Here is an 11,458-nt window from a genome sequence, read left to right on the forward strand (position 1 = left end):
ATGCAAATCAAAACTACATTGAGATACCATCTCATGCCAGTTCGAATGGCAATCATTAAAAAATCTGGAGACAACAGATGCTGGAGAGGATGTGGAGAAATAGGAACACTTTTGCACTGTTGGTGGGAGTGTAAATTAGTTCAACCATTGTGGAAGACAGTGTGGCAAATCCTCAAGGACCTAGAAATAGAAATACCACTTGACCCAGCAATCCCATTACTGGGTACATATCGAAAGGATTACAAATTGTTCTACTATAAGGACATGTGCACATGAATGTTCATTGCAGCACTGTCTACAATAGCAAAGACCTGGAACCAACCCAAATGCCCATCAACGATAGACATGATCGCCATTCTAACTGGCATGAGATGATATCTCAGTGTGGTTTTGATTTGCATTTCTCTAATGAGAAATGTAATGATGAGCATTTTTTCGTATGTTTGTTGGCTTCATATGTGTCCTCTTTTGAAAAATGTCTGTTCATATCCTTTGCCCACTTTTGAATGGGATTGTTTTTTTCTTGTATATCTGTTTTAGTTCTTCATAGACTCTGGATATTAGCCCTTTGTCAGATGGGTAGATGGCAAAAATTTTTTCCCGTTCTGTTGGTTGCCGATTCACTCTAATGATGGTTTCTTTTGCTGTACAGAAGCTCTAGAGTTTAATTAGATCCCATTTGTCTATCCTGGCTTTTATTGACATTGCTTTTGGTGTTTTTGTCATGAAGTCCTTGCCTATGCCTATGTCCTGGATAGTTTTGCCTACATTTTCTTCTAGAGTTTTTATGGTGTTAGGTTTTATGTTTAAATCTTTGATCCATCTGGCGTTAATTTTAGTGTAAGGTGACAGGTAGGGATCCAGTTTCTGCTTTCTGCACATTGCTAGTCAGTTTTCCCAATACCATTTATTAAACATGGAGTCCTTTCCCCATGGCTTGTTTTTGCTGGGTTTGTCAAAGATCAGATGGATGTAGATGTGTGGTGTTTCTTCTGGAGTCTCTGTTCTGTTCCATTGGTCTATGTCTCTGTTTTGGTACCACAGCCATGCTGTTTTGATTACTGTAGCCTTGTAGTATAGCTTGCAGTCTGGCAGTGTGATGCCTCCAGCTTTGTTCTTTTTGCTTAGGATTGTCTTGGCTATGTGGGGTCTTTTGTGATTCCATATGAAGTTTAAAGTGGTTTTTTCCAGTTCTGTGAAGAAGGTCATTGGTAGCGTGATGGGGATAGCATTGAATCTGTAAATTACTTTGGGCAGTATGACCATTTTCACAATATTGATTCTTCCTAATCATGAGCATGGAATGTTTCTCCATCTGTTTGTGTCCTCTCTTATTTTGTTGAGCAGTGGTTTGTAGTACTCCTTGAAGAGGTCCTTTACATCATTTGTTAGTTGTATTCCTAGGTATTTTATTCTCTGTAGCAATTGTGAATAGGAGTTCACTCTTGATTTGGCTCTCTGTTTGTCTGTTATTGGTATATAGGAATGCTTGTGATTTTTGCACATTTATTTTTGTATCCTGAGACTTTGCTGAAGTAGCTTATCAGTTTGAGATTTTGGGCTGAGACAATAGGGTCTTCTAGATATACAATCATGTCATCTGCAAAAAGAGACAGTTTGACTTCCTCCTTTCCTGATCGAATATGCTTTATTTCTTTTTCTTGCCTGATTTCTCTGGCTAGAACTTCCAATACTATGTTGACTAGGAGTGGTGAGAGAGGGCATCCTTGTCTAGTGTCCAATTTCAAAGGGAATTCTTCCAGCTTTTGCCCATTCAGTATGATATTGGCTGTAGGTTTGTCATATATAGCTTTTATCATTTTATGATATGTTCCATCAATACCTAGTTGATTGCGAGTTTTTAGCATGAAGGGCTGTTGGATTTTATTGAAGGCCTTCTCTGCATCTATTGAGATAATCATGTGGTTTTTGTCTTTGGTTCCGTTTATGTGATGGATTACATTTATGGATTTGCGTATGTTGAACCAGCCTTGCATCCCCAGGATGAAGCCTACTTGGTCGTGATGGATATAAGCTTCTTGACGTGTTGTTGCGATCTGTTTGCCAGTATTTTATTGAAGATTTTTGCGTTGATGTTCATCATGGATATTGGCCTGAAGTTTTCTTTTTTAGTTGAGTCTCTGCCTGGTTTTGGTATCAGGCTCAGGATCAAGAAACACACTCAAACCTGCACAGCCACTTGGAAACTGAACAACTTGCTTCTGAATGTTGACTGGATAAACAATGAAATGAAGGCAGAAATAAAGATGTTCTTCGAAACGAACCATACTGAAGGCACAACTTACCAGAATCTCTGGGACACCTTTAAAGCAGTATTGAGAGGGAAATTTATAGCAATAAATGCCCACCAGAGAAGAGAGGAAAGATCTAAAATTGACACCGTATCATCAAAATTGAAAGAACTAGAGGAGCAAGATTAAAAAAAAAACTCAAAAGCTAGCAGAAGACAAGAGATAATTAAGATCAGAGCAGAACTGAAGGAGATAGAGACACAAAAAAGCCTTCAAAAAATCAATAAATCCAGGAGATGGTTTTTGGAAGAGATCAACAAAATAGACTGCTAGCCACATGAATAAAAAAGAAAAGGGAGAAGAATCAAATAGATGCAATAAAAAACGATAAAGGGGATAACACCACTGATCCCACAGAAATACAAACTACCATCAGAGATTAATACAAACAGCTCTACTCATAAACCAGTAAACCAGGAAGAAATGGATAAATTCCTAGACACTTGTACTCTACCACAACTAAACCAGGAGGAAGCTGAAACCCTGAATAGACCAATAACAAGGGCTGAAGTGGAGGCAGCAATCAATAGCCTACCAACCAAAAGTCCAGGTTCACAGCCGAATTCTACCAGACATACAAAGAGGAGCTGGTTCCATTCCTTCTGAAACTGTATTAAACAATACAAAAGGAGAGAATCCTCCCTAACTCATTTTAGAAAATGATTTTAAATGTATGCCTATATCTGTATATTTAAAATCAGTGATTGCCCTTGAGACTGAAGCAAAGAGTATCAGAATGAGGTGATTTGAAATTATTTTCATATTTATAGTCTTACTGAATTGATATTAAGAATTTGGTTCTTATTTTACCTACTATACTCATTCCATACTATATGGCTGTTTTAAAATATCATCCCCATAAAATAATTGTTGACTTTTACATATTTTCTCTGCTCATACGCAGAAGATACAAATAACTTAGATGACCAATAATTTTTAAATGTAGACTAGAAGTATTTTTAAGCAAAGATGAGTCTAACCTCATAAGAAAAATTAAAGACTTAAACTATTAAATTTTCCTGTGACTTCTTTATCAACACTTTGTGCTTTAGTTGTATAAGAAAAAACCCACTTTATCTCTGTTTGATAAAATACTTTAAAATGCAATGTTTTTACAGACACACAGTTTGGTTCTTCAATTACCTTTCCTCCACTCTGACAAACCATCTAACGCTATTTAATGGTCTCTCCTAGAGCACTTCATGATTCAGAGTCTTCCAGCTGTGACAAATCAAAAGGCACCTATGTATTCTTTGGGGTTTTTATTTGTAAAAATGTCAAAAATTCAATTTAGTTTTGATTTTGATGTGCATTAATCTTCACAAACTTTTATGCATCAATTAACTGGTAAAAGTTACCAGGGCATCTCTTTATTGAAAGTGTCATGAAGGCCTTTAGTCTTTTTTTTTCTTGTACACATTCTTTGCTATTTTCACTGTGAAATGCTTGTGTTTTTCATTCTGGAAACCTGATTTATATGAAAAGAAGTTCAGTTGGGTTTTCTAAAAGTATATGTTCTCTACCCAGCATAGCTCTGGTGAGGCAGGGTCATAGTACGAGTCCTTAGAATAGAGCTTAAGGAAATGCACACACGTGTGTGTGTGTGTGTGTGTGTGTGTGTGTGTGTGTGTGTGTGTTTATCATTTACAAATTATAGAACTGCAACAACTTTAGAAGTCACGAGCCCTAACCCCTTCACTTTGCAGACAAGAAAAAAATGCAGCAAAATTAAGTTGGGTATTGTGTAAGATCAGCCAGTTAATCACATATTTAAGACAAAAAAACTCAGCTATTTTTAGTCTTTCTAGAATATTACACTACTATTGTCACTTTGAGACAGGGTTTGTGTTTAGAGCTTAGAATTCACTTTTACCCACATTCTTTACCTAGCTGGAGTGCCTCCGGATCTTTCAATGATGGTAACATCAAAACCACAATTACTTTTGCATCAACATGATATCTTTAGTCTTACTAGCAGGAATGAGGTGGTTCCTAATTGTGAGAAAAATTTGGAGTTGCCTCAACCCCACGGAAAGGAATGGACATCCTGTTAATTTTATATTACCACTTTAGCTTAAAACTTTTAGCATAGAAGAGTAGTGTGGTTATTTGGCTTTCTTCCCTCAAACTCATCAGTAAGACATAAATCATTTCTTAATACTTCTTGCTTTCTCCCCATTCTTTAACTTTTGGAGCCAACTTTCCACTTAATCTATTATTCCTGGACCCTAGACATGGTAATTAACCTCAGAGATGAAATTTAGTCAAAAATGCACTCTGCAAACAGTGTTACATTCAAAAAATTTTAATTGTGTTCAGCAACATTTCTTAATTTAATCTGAAAGGTTACGGTATCTTCCATATGAATCAATAACCATTTAATTTCTGGATGAAGGTTAAAATGATTTTCTCTGACTTACTAGCTTGGCATAAGGCTGTGCTTTGGGCTGTTAATTCACCTTGTAAAGTCTTCACTTGAGTTCCTCTGAGCTCTAAGAGAGTGGAGCATCTTTTAAGAAATAGGTCATTTTATTAAATGATAAGTTGTAAGACAGACTCAACAACAGCTTCTCTCTTTGAAGAGCACAGGGTCTAAGATAATGGAGCATTTTTATTATGGGTGATACTTGGGATGAGAAGATCTACAGCTCAGGGCAAGACTATGGGATTAATCGTTTCTCTCCCTCATTGAAGAGGCTTCATTGTTAAAATTCAATGTCTAGCTGAATCCATAAATTATTTCTTGTTAGAACATAATCTCTTCAAATGAAGAAATTTTTATATTGTATAAAGTCTCTGTTTATAGGCATTTTAATGATGACTGTTACGTTAATAAATTACAATGATGATTGGGAAAACTTCTACCTAGTCCTGATGACTTTTGTTTTATTACTAGTCTGTTGCAACATCTTTTTAGTGTATAGAATTTGTTCTCAGTTGTAGAAAGAGAAAGACCCATGACTTTGAGTTATAAAATCTTGAAAGTTCCATAGTCATAAAGTTAGAATTATCATTAATATTTTTCTTATTGCTAATACTTGTGGAGCAATTGACACCATTACCTATAATATAATGTAATATATACTTCACCTAAAATCCTCTAATTAAAGAAATCAGTGAGAATCATTGCATCTTAAAGCAAGAAAGAGAGTCCTTGGAGATCTCCTAGATCAGGATGCCATGTCTGAGTTAGATTAAGTGATATGTCAGAGGTCACATAATTAATTAATGCCAAATTTGGCACTAAAACCTTACTACGTCAGAACTCTTTCCACTAAAACCTTACATTTCTTGAATATTTAGAACATTATTTTAAGAAAGAATGGCATAAAGTCTGAGCAAAGACATGCCAAGAGTTCCATTATACTTAAGTTTTTAAATGTTGCTCTTCTGGCCTCTGCTCCTTAATCAGCTTTTCATCTCCCTGTATACAATTCTCCCTGTAATATCTCATGCAAATACTGATGACCACACTGCTGGTTTTGCCCAGATATCCTGTATTGATAAACAATACAGGAAATTATCCCAATCTACTCTGTCTCACAAAATAATGACCTAGAGATTCTCCAGAATGCACCTCTTTGCCCTCCAAACCTACCATTAGTCACCAAAGTCTGCTAATTCCACTTGAGGAAAGACTCAAAAATCTGGGCCTTGGTCTCTCTTGCTTCTCCTATCTTCCTCCTGGGATCACTGCAAAGCTGCCATCCCCTAATTCCGCTTCAGGAAAGACTCTGAAATCTGTGCCTTGGTCTCTCTTGCTTCTATCTTCCTCCTGGGATCACCACAAAGCTGCCATCCCCTCCAGTCTGCCCATCACATGATCACAGGCTTTGACTTCCCAAATATAGCCTCTATACTTTTCTAAGTTAGTCCTTCCTAAAGGCAGATTTGAGCCCATCATTTCTGTACTTAAAAAGCTCAATGACTCTGCAATGCCTTGATGTTCTGGCTCAACCCACCTCCCCAGCATAGAGTTCCCCTACTACCTGGCAGACCTATGCTGTCTTTGGGTAGACCACTTCTCAACCTTCTCTGCACAAGCCATAACTCTCATCACCCTAGGCTTGGCATATGATTTCCTTCCTCTGGAACACCTTTCCTTTCCATTTGTTGCTTCAGAATCTCTCATCCTAGCTCAAAACAGCAAAGAAAAATATGACTATCCTATGTAACATTCCTTGAGACCTTTGGTAGTAGTGATGCCTGCTCCCTACTGCTACTTCATTCCATCTGGACATTTCTTATGGCATTTACTGAATTATTTATTACAATTTGATACCTCTCTTACGTATTCTACCCAAAACTTCCTATGGCTTTGTGAATAAAAGGCAGGCAACAAAGTTGAGTGGATCTAGGTTTGATCCCTGCCAACCAATCAGCAATGATGTGACCTTTACAAAATCTTGCTAATCTTCAGTTTGTTAATTTGCTGAGGATTGATAATGAAACTTATATGTAGATCTGATGTGCAGGATGGTGATGATGCATGCAATGTGCCTCACACTGCTTTGACACCAGTAATGAGTCAATACGTGACAGACATGCATCCCTGTATTCCCAACTCTTAAGTACCAAGCACATTTCCTGAAATGAAAATCATATAGTATTTATACTGTTACAAACTTAGCCATGGAAAAAATATATCTTCCTTTGTTTCTTTATACCTGCATACATTTTCAAGCTCAGATTTTTGCTGATGGTGAGTGCTTGTGGATCCAAGATCACTCAGTCACTTTCGTTATGAGAAGTATTTTGAAAACTAGTGCTCAATTGATTCAGGATTCCCTCCCTGATTCTTCACCTTTCTGCACCACAGGAAACAGTAACAGGATGTGTGTACTCCAGGCATCTGGGGGATATTTCGTTTATACACCGTTTGTGCTCCTGTCTGCCTTTAGCTGAGGTATAGCTCTTGTCACCTGGCCTTCAAAGTCAGTCTCTAGCCTCCTATATTCACCACTTATGTCCTTCGGTGACAGAGCAGTGAAAATCCTGACTAAATTTGAAAGGATCACTGGAGTCTGACTTTCCAGGCTGTATTTCCTCTGGAAGATGTAATCTTTGTAATTAAATCCCATTTTTGCATGACACCAGGAGCTAGAAGTCTGAAATCAAAGTGTCAGTAGGGTTGGTTCCTTCTGAGGGCTGTGTGGAGAGTACGTGTTCAGGCCTCTATTCTTGCAGATGGCCATTTGCTCCTGTGTCTCTTTCTATTGTCTCCCCTTTATGCATCTCTGTGTCTTTGTCCCAAGTTTATTCTTTTTCTTTCTCCATGGGACTCAGATGCTGGATTTCTTCAATACAATCAGATCAAATTGAAGAAATGCTACTTATCATGAACTCTTTTTTTTTTTTTTTTTTCAAGGCAGGGTCTTGCTGTGTTGCCCAGGCTGGAGTGCTGTGGTATGCTCTCAGCTCACCACAGCTTCAACATCCCAGGGTCGAGCAATCCTCCCACCTCAGCTTCCCAAGTAGCTGGGACTACAAGCATGCACTACCACGCCTGGCTAATTTTTGTAATTTTTGGTAGAGATGGGGTTTCACCATGTTGCCTAGACTGATCTTGAATTCCTATGCTCAAGTGATCCACCCACCTTAATTTCCCAAAGTGCTGGGATTACAGGTGTTAGCCACCACACCTGGCTACGAACTGTTGCTTTCAGCCTAGCTGGAGTTCTGGACACTCCTCAGGGACCTACAGTTATCTTTACCTCAGTTATGTCCCTCCAGTTCTCTTTCTGTTTTCCTGGCTGAACACATATCCCACTTTGAGCAGAAAAATGACTATCTCATCTTGTCTTCTCCATGTCCTCCTCCTTTATGTTTTTCTTCTCCATGATGGGGTTTAAGCAGAGCTACTCAAAGTTTACAATGGATAAGGAAAATTGGATTGTGTATAAAGATACATATTCCTGTCTTTGTCCTTGTAGACTTAGGGTATGGCTCTATAACCTTAACTTATGACACATACTACATGTCTGATACAGATGGCTTGCAGACCATTCTTGTGTAAACATTGTATAAAACAAAGTTTTAGTGATAAACTCATACTTTGAACTTTCAATATTTTTAATATTTAAAACTGCTTAGAACAAGAAAATTTTAAAAAAATCCCTTTTTTCTTAAATGCTTATTTATTGAAAATTAAATTTCTGACTCCCAAGATTATTACCTCTGCTAGATATTTTCAAAATCTATCTAAAATTTTAAAATCCAGCAAATTGGGCCTTTATTCTTTCATGTTATTTCTTCTCATGTTCACTATATGTAAGTTTTTCTTTCTGCCTGAATGGTGAAGGAAAAGATAGAAGAATTTTTTAAAACCTACAGAGTTTATTATTCTATATTGTCATGCTACATCCTCACCTACATATGTATGTGGTGTGTGTGTATGTTTGTGTGTGACGAGGGGGAGGGAGAGAGGGGAAAAAGTGGAATTTGGGAGTAGATCTGAGGTACAGTGTGTAAAGAGAACTGTATATGGAGCTCTTCACAACTAATTTGGAATATTGGCTCTACTATTTTTCATTTGGGCCAAGTAGGAAAATCATTTTATTTATCTCAGTTTCAGTTTTCTTCCACTGAACTTTAAGATTCTTTTAGAATGGAACTGTGTTTTACTTTATATATCTCTTTAATCTGGCACATCGTAAAGAAATTGTCATTACTGAATGAATAACTGAGTAACATCCTAACTGTCAATACAAGGCATTACAAGGGTTCATTTCACTGCCAATTAATTTCTGTTCAGTTCAAAATACTGTGTTTAAGAAATGAGTCTCAATTTGGCCTAGTCTTCTTTTCAGAAGCTGTATGTGCCAGCCTTCAGGAATACACCGACTTCCTGGCTGCTTTTGCAAATATTAGATTGCCCTCCTCTGAATTCCAGTAGAACTTACTTCTTGTACTCGTGATTTAATATGTGGCAATATGTTATTTTATCAATTTAGGTCACATTTTTGGATATGTCTCTTTTTCTTTATGAAATGCTCAGCTCCTTAGTGACAGAGACCATACAGTATGCCTCTGTTTTCCATATTACCAACAAAGGGCTCCTTTCTTAGGAGGTGCTGAGTATGTTCTTGTATTTAAGAAGAATAGTAATGACAGTAAAGTTAAACTAATGCACATAATTCTTTCATAAGAAAATTATCCAGATATAATTCTGTCAGATGAAGACATGTAGACTCAGAGAAGTTCAATGACTTGAAATATGCCCACAACCAGAAAGAGGCAATCACTCAGTTGTTCAGATTCTGATTCCAGGGCTGTTTCCACTACACCATGATAAATAAGGTCTCTGTTTTGTTTTCAACATTAGGACATTTGGTATGAAGTTGTTAGATATGACATGAATTTGTTTGTAATAGGATTGAGACACCCTGAACAGGTCACCAGGGTATTTTGTATAATTTTCTTTGCTCGATGGCTTTAAAAGGAGGATCAACACCTACCTTTTAGGGCAGGTTTAGGCATTATCTTGCCAAAAGGAAAGAAATTAACTATATGTTTTCAAAGATTCCCTTTGGTTCTATAACCAAAGAAATCTTGGTTCTTGTACCTTATTTATATTTCTTATTCTAACTCTGAATTCTTCCTGTTCCTGAGCATTTTGTAAATATTATGCACGTCTAAGGTTAAATCAGCAGTGATGAGTCGAATTTGGGATGTCAGGGAAGGTAGAAATCAAGTTATCATGCAGAAGAGCCCAATATACATGTCACCACTAATGAGATGAGAAGGAATAACAACACACAATATTAATCATGTCATGCTTCAACACAGGATTTTTCATTCACTCTGACAAATTCTAGATTTTAAACAAATGAGTAGAAGTTTGTGGAGAACCCTGAGAACTTGGAAGTGTCTTTGTTTGCCTCCGTCCACCTCCATTCCGAGTTTTTCTTTACTTTGAACATTACTTCATTTAAATTCTTAACCCCGTTTCCAACCATTTTTACTCATTTGTTGTTAATATGCAGATTACAATGGCTGGTGTTCAGCAGAACATTTATCATTCAATGCAGCAACTTGAGGAGTTTTGAAAAGCAAAGCATGTGGAACCCCATTAACAGATAAAGAACACAGGATTGAAAGAACCGAAGGACAAATTGTTTATTTCAGTACATCTCGTATAGCAACACATTACCAGAGGAAATAGGTACCAAAGATCAGATCAGCATCAGAAGGGCTAAATGATATTCATTTGCCATCTTCACCAAAAAAATAAGATTGCATGGAAAAAAATTTTATTTTGAATGTTGAAGATAATTTTAATAATGTGATTTCTTTGATCCACAGTCTAAGGCAAAACCTCATCCGAGAAGATGATATGAATTAGAGGACTGTAGCCAGATACAGGAAAAAAAAGCAGAACCTTTTAAATACTAACAGATAAAACAGGCAGTTCAATGCCGATAAATGCAGCATAATGATGCTTTTGATGGGTCTTTATCACAGAAGGCCATGTTCTTCATAAATTATGAGCTATAAAAAAGAATTTCAGTCAAAAGACAAGTCTGTTTGTATCATCAATGAATGATGAGAAATAGACAAAAACTAAATAGGAATGCATAAAATGAAAACTGTTTGATGACTTTATCAGCCAAGTTTCTACACTGAAAAATATAGAAAAACAAAAGACTACCCAGAAAAAACATTCAAAGACAACTCAAAATGACACAAATACTTTTACTTTGAAAACATGAAACTGTTTTTGTGTGTTTGTGTGAAAAATTGTGGTTGAACTAATGACTACTGAAGTCAATTTCAAATATAGATGTTTTTAGTATTTTCTTATCTCAAAGAGCATCTAAATATATTTGAAGTGATATTTAATGCGGATTGACATTCATTCTTTATGTGAAGGATGTATCTCAATATATATACATATGTGCCCCTGAATATTTTGTCACAATTTTCTTTAAAAAGTTGGCTAGTGATTTTTTTTTGGGGGGTGTAAAAATTGTAAATTGAATTTGAGCTTCTGATAGATGTATTTTATAAAATTTAACTTTTAGCTTTCTGGTGACTTTTTTGTAAAGAGAAAACAGAATGTGTTTGAGCTTCTGTTATATATTTTTTTCTAAAATATATTTATTACCATTACTAGTTCAGATTTGTAATATTTACCATCAATAAAT

General features: G+C 36.4%; 1 non-coding gene across 1 annotated transcript; it reads right to left on the reverse strand.

Moving 5' to 3' along the window:
- Positions 1–7,592: 7,592 nt before the first annotated feature.
- LOC119472562 lies at positions 7,593–7,656 on the reverse strand. Its single transcript, XR_005201708.1, has one exon. It is a non-coding gene; the product is annotated as a small nucleolar RNA SNORD37 (small nucleolar RNA).
- Positions 7,657–11,458: the final 3,802 nt, after the last annotated feature.

Source organism: Cebus imitator, unplaced genomic scaffold, assembly GCF_001604975.1.
Source record: "Cebus imitator isolate Cc_AM_T3 unplaced genomic scaffold, Cebus_imitator-1.0 Scaffold104, whole genome shotgun sequence".
NCBI lineage: Eukaryota > Metazoa > Chordata > Mammalia > Primates > Cebidae > Cebus > Cebus imitator.